This window comes from Thamnophis elegans, chromosome 2 (assembly GCF_009769535.1).
Source record: "Thamnophis elegans isolate rThaEle1 chromosome 2, rThaEle1.pri, whole genome shotgun sequence".
Classification (NCBI taxonomy): domain Eukaryota; kingdom Metazoa; phylum Chordata; class Lepidosauria; order Squamata; family Colubridae; genus Thamnophis; species Thamnophis elegans.
This window is the reverse complement of record NC_045542.1, coordinates 10,784,772-10,793,477: the sequence shown is the minus strand read 5'-3', so window position 1 is coordinate 10,793,477 and position 8,706 is coordinate 10,784,772.

The window sequence follows — 8,706 nt, the reverse complement described above, 5'->3', positions numbered from 1 at the left end:
AGAGGCTTCAGGAAAGCTCCTGAAGCCTCCAGAGTGAAAAACCACCCCTACAGTAAGGTGACCAGACGTCCCGCTTTTGGCGGGACACCCACGCTTTTTGATTCATTTTCCCGCGTCCCGCCCGCTTTTTAAAAAGGCACGCTTTTTTTGGCGCTTGCAGCTCCCGCCCATCAGCTGCTGGGCTGGCTCATCGTTCTGTTCTATGCTACCACCTACAAATTTAAGCCAGCCCAGCCTGCCGCTCACTGATTTGATTGGCTGGACTTCAGCCAATCAGTGAGCTGGCCAACCAGCTCACTGATTGGCTGGACTCCTTAGCTGAGGACGCATGCGCGAGTCTCCATTTTATTTCGTCTTTGTTTTGGGCAGCTGCGCTTACTCACTGGTGGTGAGTAAATCATGTTTTGTATTAAATTTGGTACCGTGGGAATCGGGAGGCGCTGGGCTGGGGGAAGGAGACAGCCCCCTTGCAGAGTTCGCAGCCAGCCCCTGTGCTGCGCTGGAACGGGTGGCAAAACCTTTGGAACCACGTGGAAGTTCTCGGGCGGCTGCTCCCAGCTCTCCTGCCCCGGAGGGAGCAGCCGCCGGCGGCGGAGGAGGAGGAAGCAGCCCAGCGTCGCTGCTCGCCGTGCGCTCCCTCGCTCACGGCCAGGCTTTGGTGCTGCCTTTCCCGCTCTGTGCGTGCTGCCCAGACCAGACCTCTCTTCCTTCCGTGGAGTCCGTTTGTGAATCCATGGGATTCGCTGCGGAAGGAAGAGATATCGGGGGAGCGGCGGACGCCAGCAGAGAACGTCCCCTCGCTTCTGGGCCTCCCCGCTGCTGTCCCGATCTCTCTTCCTTCCGTGGAGTCCGTTCGTGAATCCATGGGATTCGCCGCGGAAGGAAGAGATATCGGGGGAGCGGCGGACGCCAGCAGAGAACGTCCCCTCGCTTCTGGGCCTCCCCGCTGCTGTCCCGATGTCTCTTCCTTCCGTGGAGTCCGTTCGTGAATCCATGGGATTCGCCGCGGAAGGAAGAGAGGTCGGGGGAGCGGCGCCACCAGCAGAGAACGTCCCCTCGCTTCTGGGCCTCCCCGCTGTTGTCCCGATGTCTCTTCCTTCCGTGGAGTCCGTTCGTGAATCCATGGGATTCGCCGCGGAAGGAAGAGAGGTCGGGGGAGCGGCGCCGCCAGCAGAGAACGTCCCCTCGCTTCTGGGCCTCCCCGCTGCTGTCCCGATGTCTCTTCCTTCCGTGGAGTCCGTTCGTGAATCCATGGGATTCGCCGCGGAAGGAAGAGAGGTCGGGGGAGCGGCGCCGCCAGCAGAGAACGTCCCCTCGCTTCTGGGCCTCCCCGCTGCTGTCCCAATCTCTCTTCCTTCCGTGGAGTCCGTTCGTGAATCCATGGGATTCGCCGCGGAAGGAAGAGATATCGGGGGAGCGGCGGACGCCAGCAGAGAACGTCCCCCTCGCTTCTGGGCCTCCCCGCTGCTGTCCCAATCTCTCTTCCTTCCGTGGAGTCCGTTCGTGAATCCATGGGATTCGCCGCGGAAGGAAGAGAGGTCGGGGGAGCGGCGCCACCAGCAGAGAACGTCCCCTCGCTTCTGGGCCTCCGAGAGCGTGGACGCAGCGGCAGCTGCCCGCAGACCACTTCCACGTGCTTCCGGGGCTCCTGTCGCTCGGCAGAAGCTCCTGAAGCGTGTGGAAGTTGTCTGCGGGGCAGCTGCCAGCGCACCCACCTCTCCTCCTGCCTCTTCGTGCATGGGATCGCTGCCTCCGAGAGCGTGGGAGCGGCCGCGAGGAGTCCGTTCGTGCAGCGCCCCAACCTCTCCTCCTGCCTCTTCGTGTATGGGATCGCTGCCTCCGAGAGCGTGGGAGCGGCCGCGAGGAGTCCGTTCGTGCAGCGCACCCACCTCTCCTCCTGCCTCTTCGTGCATGGGATCTCCGCCTCCGAGAGCGTCTCTTTGGTTCCCTTCTCCTCCTCCTCCTCCTCCTCCTCCTCCTTTCTGGCGCCCCTTCCTTAAAGATTTGGTACCAAAGCAATGGCGGTGAGGTCGTGAGGAAGTTGTGTCTTTTGGATTTTGCTGCACTGTTGTCTTTTCAATGGTTCTCAGACTGGTTGAACCTTTAGCAGCTGGGGTGATATTCTTTACTGTTAAGGTTACAATTGGATGTGTTGGACGAATCTTAAAAGATGAAACTTTTATTAAAACGTTTGACTTAACTAAAAACGTCTTCCTTTTTCTTCTTCTTCTTAAATATTATTTATTTATTTATTTTTACTTCAGAAGTTTGATGACTGTTGTACAAACTAATCCAACCTAAATGTAGAGGAGGAGAAGAAGGGGGGGATTTAAAAAGAGCAGAGGAAAAAGAAAAGAAAGCATGAAGAAAACATAAAGAAAACATAAAGAAAGGGATGGGAGGGAGGGAAGGAAGGAAGGCACTTTATGTTGAAACAGAAAATATTATATAAGGAAGAAAATGGAAATAACTTAGGAAGGAAGGAAGGAAGGAAGGAAGGAAGGAAGGAAGGAATTGCACTTAATATTGAAGGAAAAGAGAATGAAGGAAAAAGTATTGGAAGGATTGAAAGAAGGAAGGAGGAACAAAGAATTACACTTAATATTGAAATGGAAAAAAAAATATAATGAATGAAAGAAGAAGTATAGGAAGGAAGGGAAGGAAGGAAGGAGGGAAGGAAGGAAGAAACAAAGACTGTTGAAACAGAAAAGATAATATAAGGAAGAAAATGGAAAAAATTATAGGAAGAAAGGAAGAAATGTACTTAATATTGAAACAGACAAGGGAATGAAGGAAAAAAATATTGGAAGGATTGAAAGAACAAGGTTTTCCTTGTATGGGATTGATAGTGTCATTCTTAAATTTATTCCCCAAAATTTTTCCCATTTGTCTAGTTCAATGTTATAGCCAAAGTTCTGTGCCCATTTTATCATTGGTTCTTTTACAGTTTCCAATTTCCTCTTCCATTTGATACTTCAAGAGGAATTTGTATATTTTCCCTATCATCTTTCTGTCCAGACTTTGAATAATTTTATTCAATTTGTGTGGTTCTGTTTCAATACCATATATTTTAGTGTCTTTATTGTATTTAGTTTTAATTTGGAGGTAGGTTAGCCAGTCACCTTTCATATTCTGATCTGCCAATTCTTCAATTGTTTTTAAATTTCCCTGTCTGTCAATTAGATCTCTGTATCTTAGAATTTTGTTCCAATCTGTAAAATTTGGGTGTGTCGTTCTTTCTGTTGGTGATAGCCAATTTGGGGTTTTCACATAGTGGATTTTTTTAATTTTGAGCCATTGTTGCAGTAAAGTTCTAATTAAATGATTTTGAAAGTATTTGTGCGTTTTATGTTTGTCATTCATTCCATAAGAAATTATGCCAGCCTGCCTGCAGGTCATGGCCTTCTAAGATCAGAATTCTTTTATTCTTTAACTCAATCCAATCCTTCATCATTGTCATTGTTACTGCAGTTGCGTATATATAGGCTCCCTGTGTGCTTCCATCCATCCCTACGAAGATCTGCTGACTCTGCCTGCCTGCTGGTAAGTGAGCTGGGTTTTTTCTTTTATTTTTTTAATGTATTTTAAAATAATATTTTATTTATTGTGCATATGATTTTTAAAAATAGTGTTATTCTGTGTTGATTCTTTTTTTAAATTGTCTTAAACTATTTAAAAAAAGATTCTATCCAAAATAAATTGAAACAAGCCATTTTAAAAATTTCTATGCACAATACTTTGAAATGGACTCAGGAGTCATGATTGACACTGAGTGAATTTGCACTTTTAATAATCAGGAAGATACAATGGCATTGAAAAAAGTGACTGATGACCATTTTTCACACTTAGCGACCGTTGCGACCATTTTTCACACTTAGCGACCGTTGCAGCATCCTCATGGTCACGTGATCAAAATTTTGTTTGGCAACAGATTCGTATTTATGCTGGTTTCAGTGTCCTGGGGTGACCTTTTGACAAAAAAAAATTTTTTTAATCAAGCCCCCCCCCCCCCCCCCCCCCCCGGTCAAGGGCGTCCCTCTTTTCCAATCTGAAAATCTGGTCACCTTACTCTAGAAGGCCATCCAGGAACCCATTTCTAGCTCTCTGTTGGAAAATTGCCCTTGCAGAGGTGTTTTTCAGCAGGTTCTGACCGGTTCTAGAGAACCGGTAGCGGAAATTTTGAGTAGATCAGAGAACCCGTAAATATCACCTCTGACTGGCCCCGCCCCATCTATTCTCTGCCTCCCAAGTATTACTTAGGCTTGGAAATAAAAAAAGTGCTGAGCACCGTTCCATTCACCAGGATCTGTAAGAGGACAAAGCCGAAGGGATAAATTCTCAATTAGGATCAATTGCAGGAGAAACCTGTTTATTCTTGCTAGGAACACTTCCCGACCCAAATCTGAACAAGGTGGCTATAGATGGGCTCAAAAAGATCAAAATGTGTAGACATAAAAAAGGCCTTTTTTCAATGATATTCATTTCCCACCCCTGGACCAAAATCTTTCCTCTTTGGCTACAATCCCCAATAAGTGACTGTTTGCACATAGAGAACAACAATAAGGAAATAATAACTTTGCCACCAATCCTTACAAGCTTCACAGGAAACAAAGCGAAGAAAAAGTGAAGTCCGAATGTAAACACAGTCATGGCTTCCAGGTGAAATACATGGGGGAATCCCATAGGGGGAAAACTCCACTTAGGGTTAGGGTTAGGCCCCCTTGAATTCAGAGAGTAAAATCAACCTCACCAACTGATTCCTAGCCCATTGGTATGGTTAGGAGGGGGATTACTATTCCAGCTCCCCCCCACCCCCACTCTACGCTTCCTGGTGAAATACACAAGGAAATCCCATAGGGGGGGGGAACCAACTTAGGGTTAGGCCCCCTTGAATTCGGAGAGTAAAACCGACCTCGCCAATGGAGTCCAGCATTAGATATGATGAAACTGGGTGACTTTGGGCCAATCCCCAGGAGACAGTGAGTTCTAGTGCCACCTTAAGGCAAGAAAGCAGGTGTAGGTGACTTTGGATCAGCCCCCCTCACAGGGTTGTTTTGTGCTAAACATGTATGATTGCCACCTTGACATAAGTAATAAAGGTGGGATTAATTTTTTAAATATTAGTATCAAAACTTGCACACAGAAATAATTGCTGCTTAACTGAGCTGGAGTTTGGGGTTTCTGTCTGGAAGGCCTTTTCACCACCGCTTGGAAAGAGGCAAAAGCAGGCGATATGACCAACATCTCCCTGGAAACCTGGATAGTTAACTAGGGAATTATTTGCTATCTGGCCAGATAATCATTTGAACTGGGATGAGGCAGCTTCACATCACTAAGGAGGTGTCTTTTCCAGCAGGTCTCCATGGGAAACATTATGAGTGGTCCACCACCATTGCTTTACAGTGGCAGTCACAGCGTCAGCAGACACTCAAATTTCTAGTTTCTATGCAACTGCATCATGTTATGATTGATATGTAGAAGAACTATATAAATAGGCCTGAAAAGTTGGACCGTGGGTCTGGCTCTTATGTGCAATGTGCTCACAGCAGACACATGGTAATAAAACATGCATTTACTCCTAGGAGAATGCATGCACCTGCCTCCTTACAACTTGTTGAAAGGTGGCCTAGAGCAGTGTTTCTCAACCTTGGCAACTTGAAGATGTCTGGGCTTCAAGTCCCAGAATTCCCCTGGGACTTGAAGTCCAGACATCTTCAAGTTGCCAAGGTTGAGAAACACTGGCCTAGAGAGTGCTTCACATTTGAATTGCCCAGGTCACCCATCTGAAATGGGTTAAGAGCAAGATCAATCAGAACAGAGATGAAAGGGACCCCCAGAGGTCTTCTAGTCCAACCCCTTGCTCAATGCCATAGCGGATGGTGCCATAGCCTCTTGCGCCCTGAGGTAATTCTAGCGGAGGCTTAGAGGTGGTGTGGGATGGGGCGCTAAGGAATAGCCTATTCTCGAGTAGTAAGGATAGCACCTATGGTAATTTTAATTCTTAAAAGTCCATTCATAGGAGTAAAAATACTCTTAGGAGTAAAATGCCAGGAATGGCTGAGGTAATATCTCTGCATCTTATTTAAAGGACTCCAAAGTACCACAGTTACCTCACTCGGTCCCAGGAAAAGTGCTTTTCCCTCAGGGAAATGAGGCAAACTTCTGGGTGCTGAATTCTTTTTTTTAGCCAAGTTTTTAAGGAGTCGAATAAAATATTTGGTGGAGCCTGAGGTAATTTCAGCTGTGCCTTGTTAAAAATTAGGACCAAATCATCCACAGGTGGGGAAGTGTAAAATAATTAGTTCAGGAGGCACAAAGCTGAGGCAGTTTTTCTAGGCAGTTAAAAAGGGCTAAACCACAGCAGGTGAATTCAGTGTTAAAATCAGCTTAAAAAGGCAAAATTGCTTCAGTCTCTGGAATAACAGCTCACTCTCTTGGGTAAAGTGAAGTTGTTGGTCCTTGAGGTAACTTTAGCCAAGGTTCAAGTTTCTTCTAACAGATTAGCAGAGTTGGAAGGGACCTTGCAGGTCATCTAGTCCAACCCCCTGTTCAAGCAGGAGACCCTACATCTGCCTCTACCTAGGGTTGAACTCACAACCTCTTGATTGTGAGGTGAAAAAGAAGCAAAGCATGCAGAGGACCAGCTATACTTCAAGTAACTAAAGGTAAAATTACTTTATGTCTATGAGTTGACCTTACTTTCTGGAAATAAAGTTAAAGGAGGGTAATTTTAGCCAAAGCTGAAGTTTTTAGAGTAAAATATTGATGGAACTGGGGTAATCACAAGCCATGTTCTCTTAAAAGGACCAAACTACCACTAGCAAGAATTAAAAATAACTTTTAAGGGTAAAAATCCCCCAGGAGGTGACCTTCCTCTCTGGAATTAATGAATTCTTGGGACTTGAGGTATAATTTTAGTCAAGGCTCAAGTTCTTAAACTCCTGGGCCAAATAAAGTATTCTATTCTAAAGAACTGCAATTAACTACAATTACTTCAGCTCCAGGAGTTGATCTTGGTTTGTGGAATAAAGTCAATTCTTGGGAACTGAGGCAATTCTAAGCCAAGACTCAAGTCCTTAAAAAAGCAGAATATTTGGGAGACTAGCATCTTCAATGAACTAAAGGCAAAAGTTAACTAAAATTGCTTCAGGTCCAGGAACTGACCCACCTTTCTTGCAGGAAGGTAAATTCCCAGGGCCTGGGGCAATTTTGGGGATGTCTTCCTCTTCTTGGAGAAGAAGAGGATCTCCAGGGCTGGAGGCCATGTCTTTGGGAACAGGAGAAATATCTGCTCTGAGGTTTATTCTCAAGGGCCCAACATTCCTATTCTTTGTATCTTGGTTTCTTCACTGATAGGATAAAAGCTCCTTTGTGAAATTGTTGAATTACTTTTCTAGTCTTTGAGCACCAGGTGGACATTTGCTGATGTTGAGTTTTCATTTATTTCAGAGGGACTCACTGAGTAAAATCAGTCAAAACTGAAGACATCAAAGGTAGGACATTGGTTTCCTTAATTATCCAGTGCTGCATTTAGCCAAGAAGCCTGGCAGGTACTATTGGCAACATGAGGTTTGTTATGGCAAAAACCACCTATGAATAATGCGATAAATGTCTCTAAAACTTAGATTTCTATCTGACCCCCTGCCCTGACCCCCTGGAGGCCATTCGGTCCATGAGTTTCCAGCGTCCGGCGTCCAGACTGAATGAGCCTGGTAGTGGGCCTCTGCCTGTCTCATTCAACCCCCCCCCCCTGCACACACACACTGGAGACTCACACTGAATGGCCTTCCGGGGGTCCCACTGGGTGACCCTTCCCAGTCCCTGAGTGAGCAGTGAGGGCGAATCAGCCTGGAGGAGCCAAGAGCGCTCAGCTGCATTGCCTCCTCCAGTCCCTGAGGACCCCCCAGTACTCCGACTGGAAGGGAATCCTTTCGGACCCCCTTCACTCCCTTAGGAAGAACGCCAGTACCAGCCAGACTTCTTAGCCCTGAAAGTAAACCTGGTGGTGCATTTTAATGCGATGCCGTATGCAATGCAGGACAGGATTTGTGGCTGAGGTTTGAAATGAGTTGTCTCTGGTGCTCTCTCAGCTTGGTCTTCTTGCAGATGTTTCATTGAAGGACAAGTGAAGTGCTAGGAGGGAAAGAGTTTGCTCTCCACTTGCATTTTAGTGGCTTGTTGTTTCAGTGTTGGTGGAAGTAGTCTTGGAGGTTCTTTGGTTGAGCTATTTATTTACGGCACGTTGATGTGATGTGAATCTTCGATCAATTTGTTTAATTTTGGACTTGTTGATTGTCTCTTGTGGAAGGATTATAGACAGTGTTGCGTGATGGCTAATTGGAAAGAGTTGCTGGACTTTTAGAATTTTCCTAATGTCTTGGCATGCTGTGAGTCTCCAGACTGAAACTAGGGTTAAGTCTGTCAATATCTGGTGAAACTAGGGAGATTTCATGAGTTATTTGGATTGTTAGTTGCTTTTATGGCATATATCTTTCTACATTCCATCCTAGGTTTAATGTTATCCATGGTTCTTAGAACCAGAAAACAGCTCAACCGCCCATTTTAAGGCTAGGGAAGGCTGTTGACTGTTAATAGATTTTGGAGATTTCTTGCCTGGTGTAACTTTGGCCATGGCATTGTTCTTAGAACCAGAAAACAGCTCAACGGCCCATTTTAAGGCTAGGCGTGGCTGTTGGCTGTGAGTAG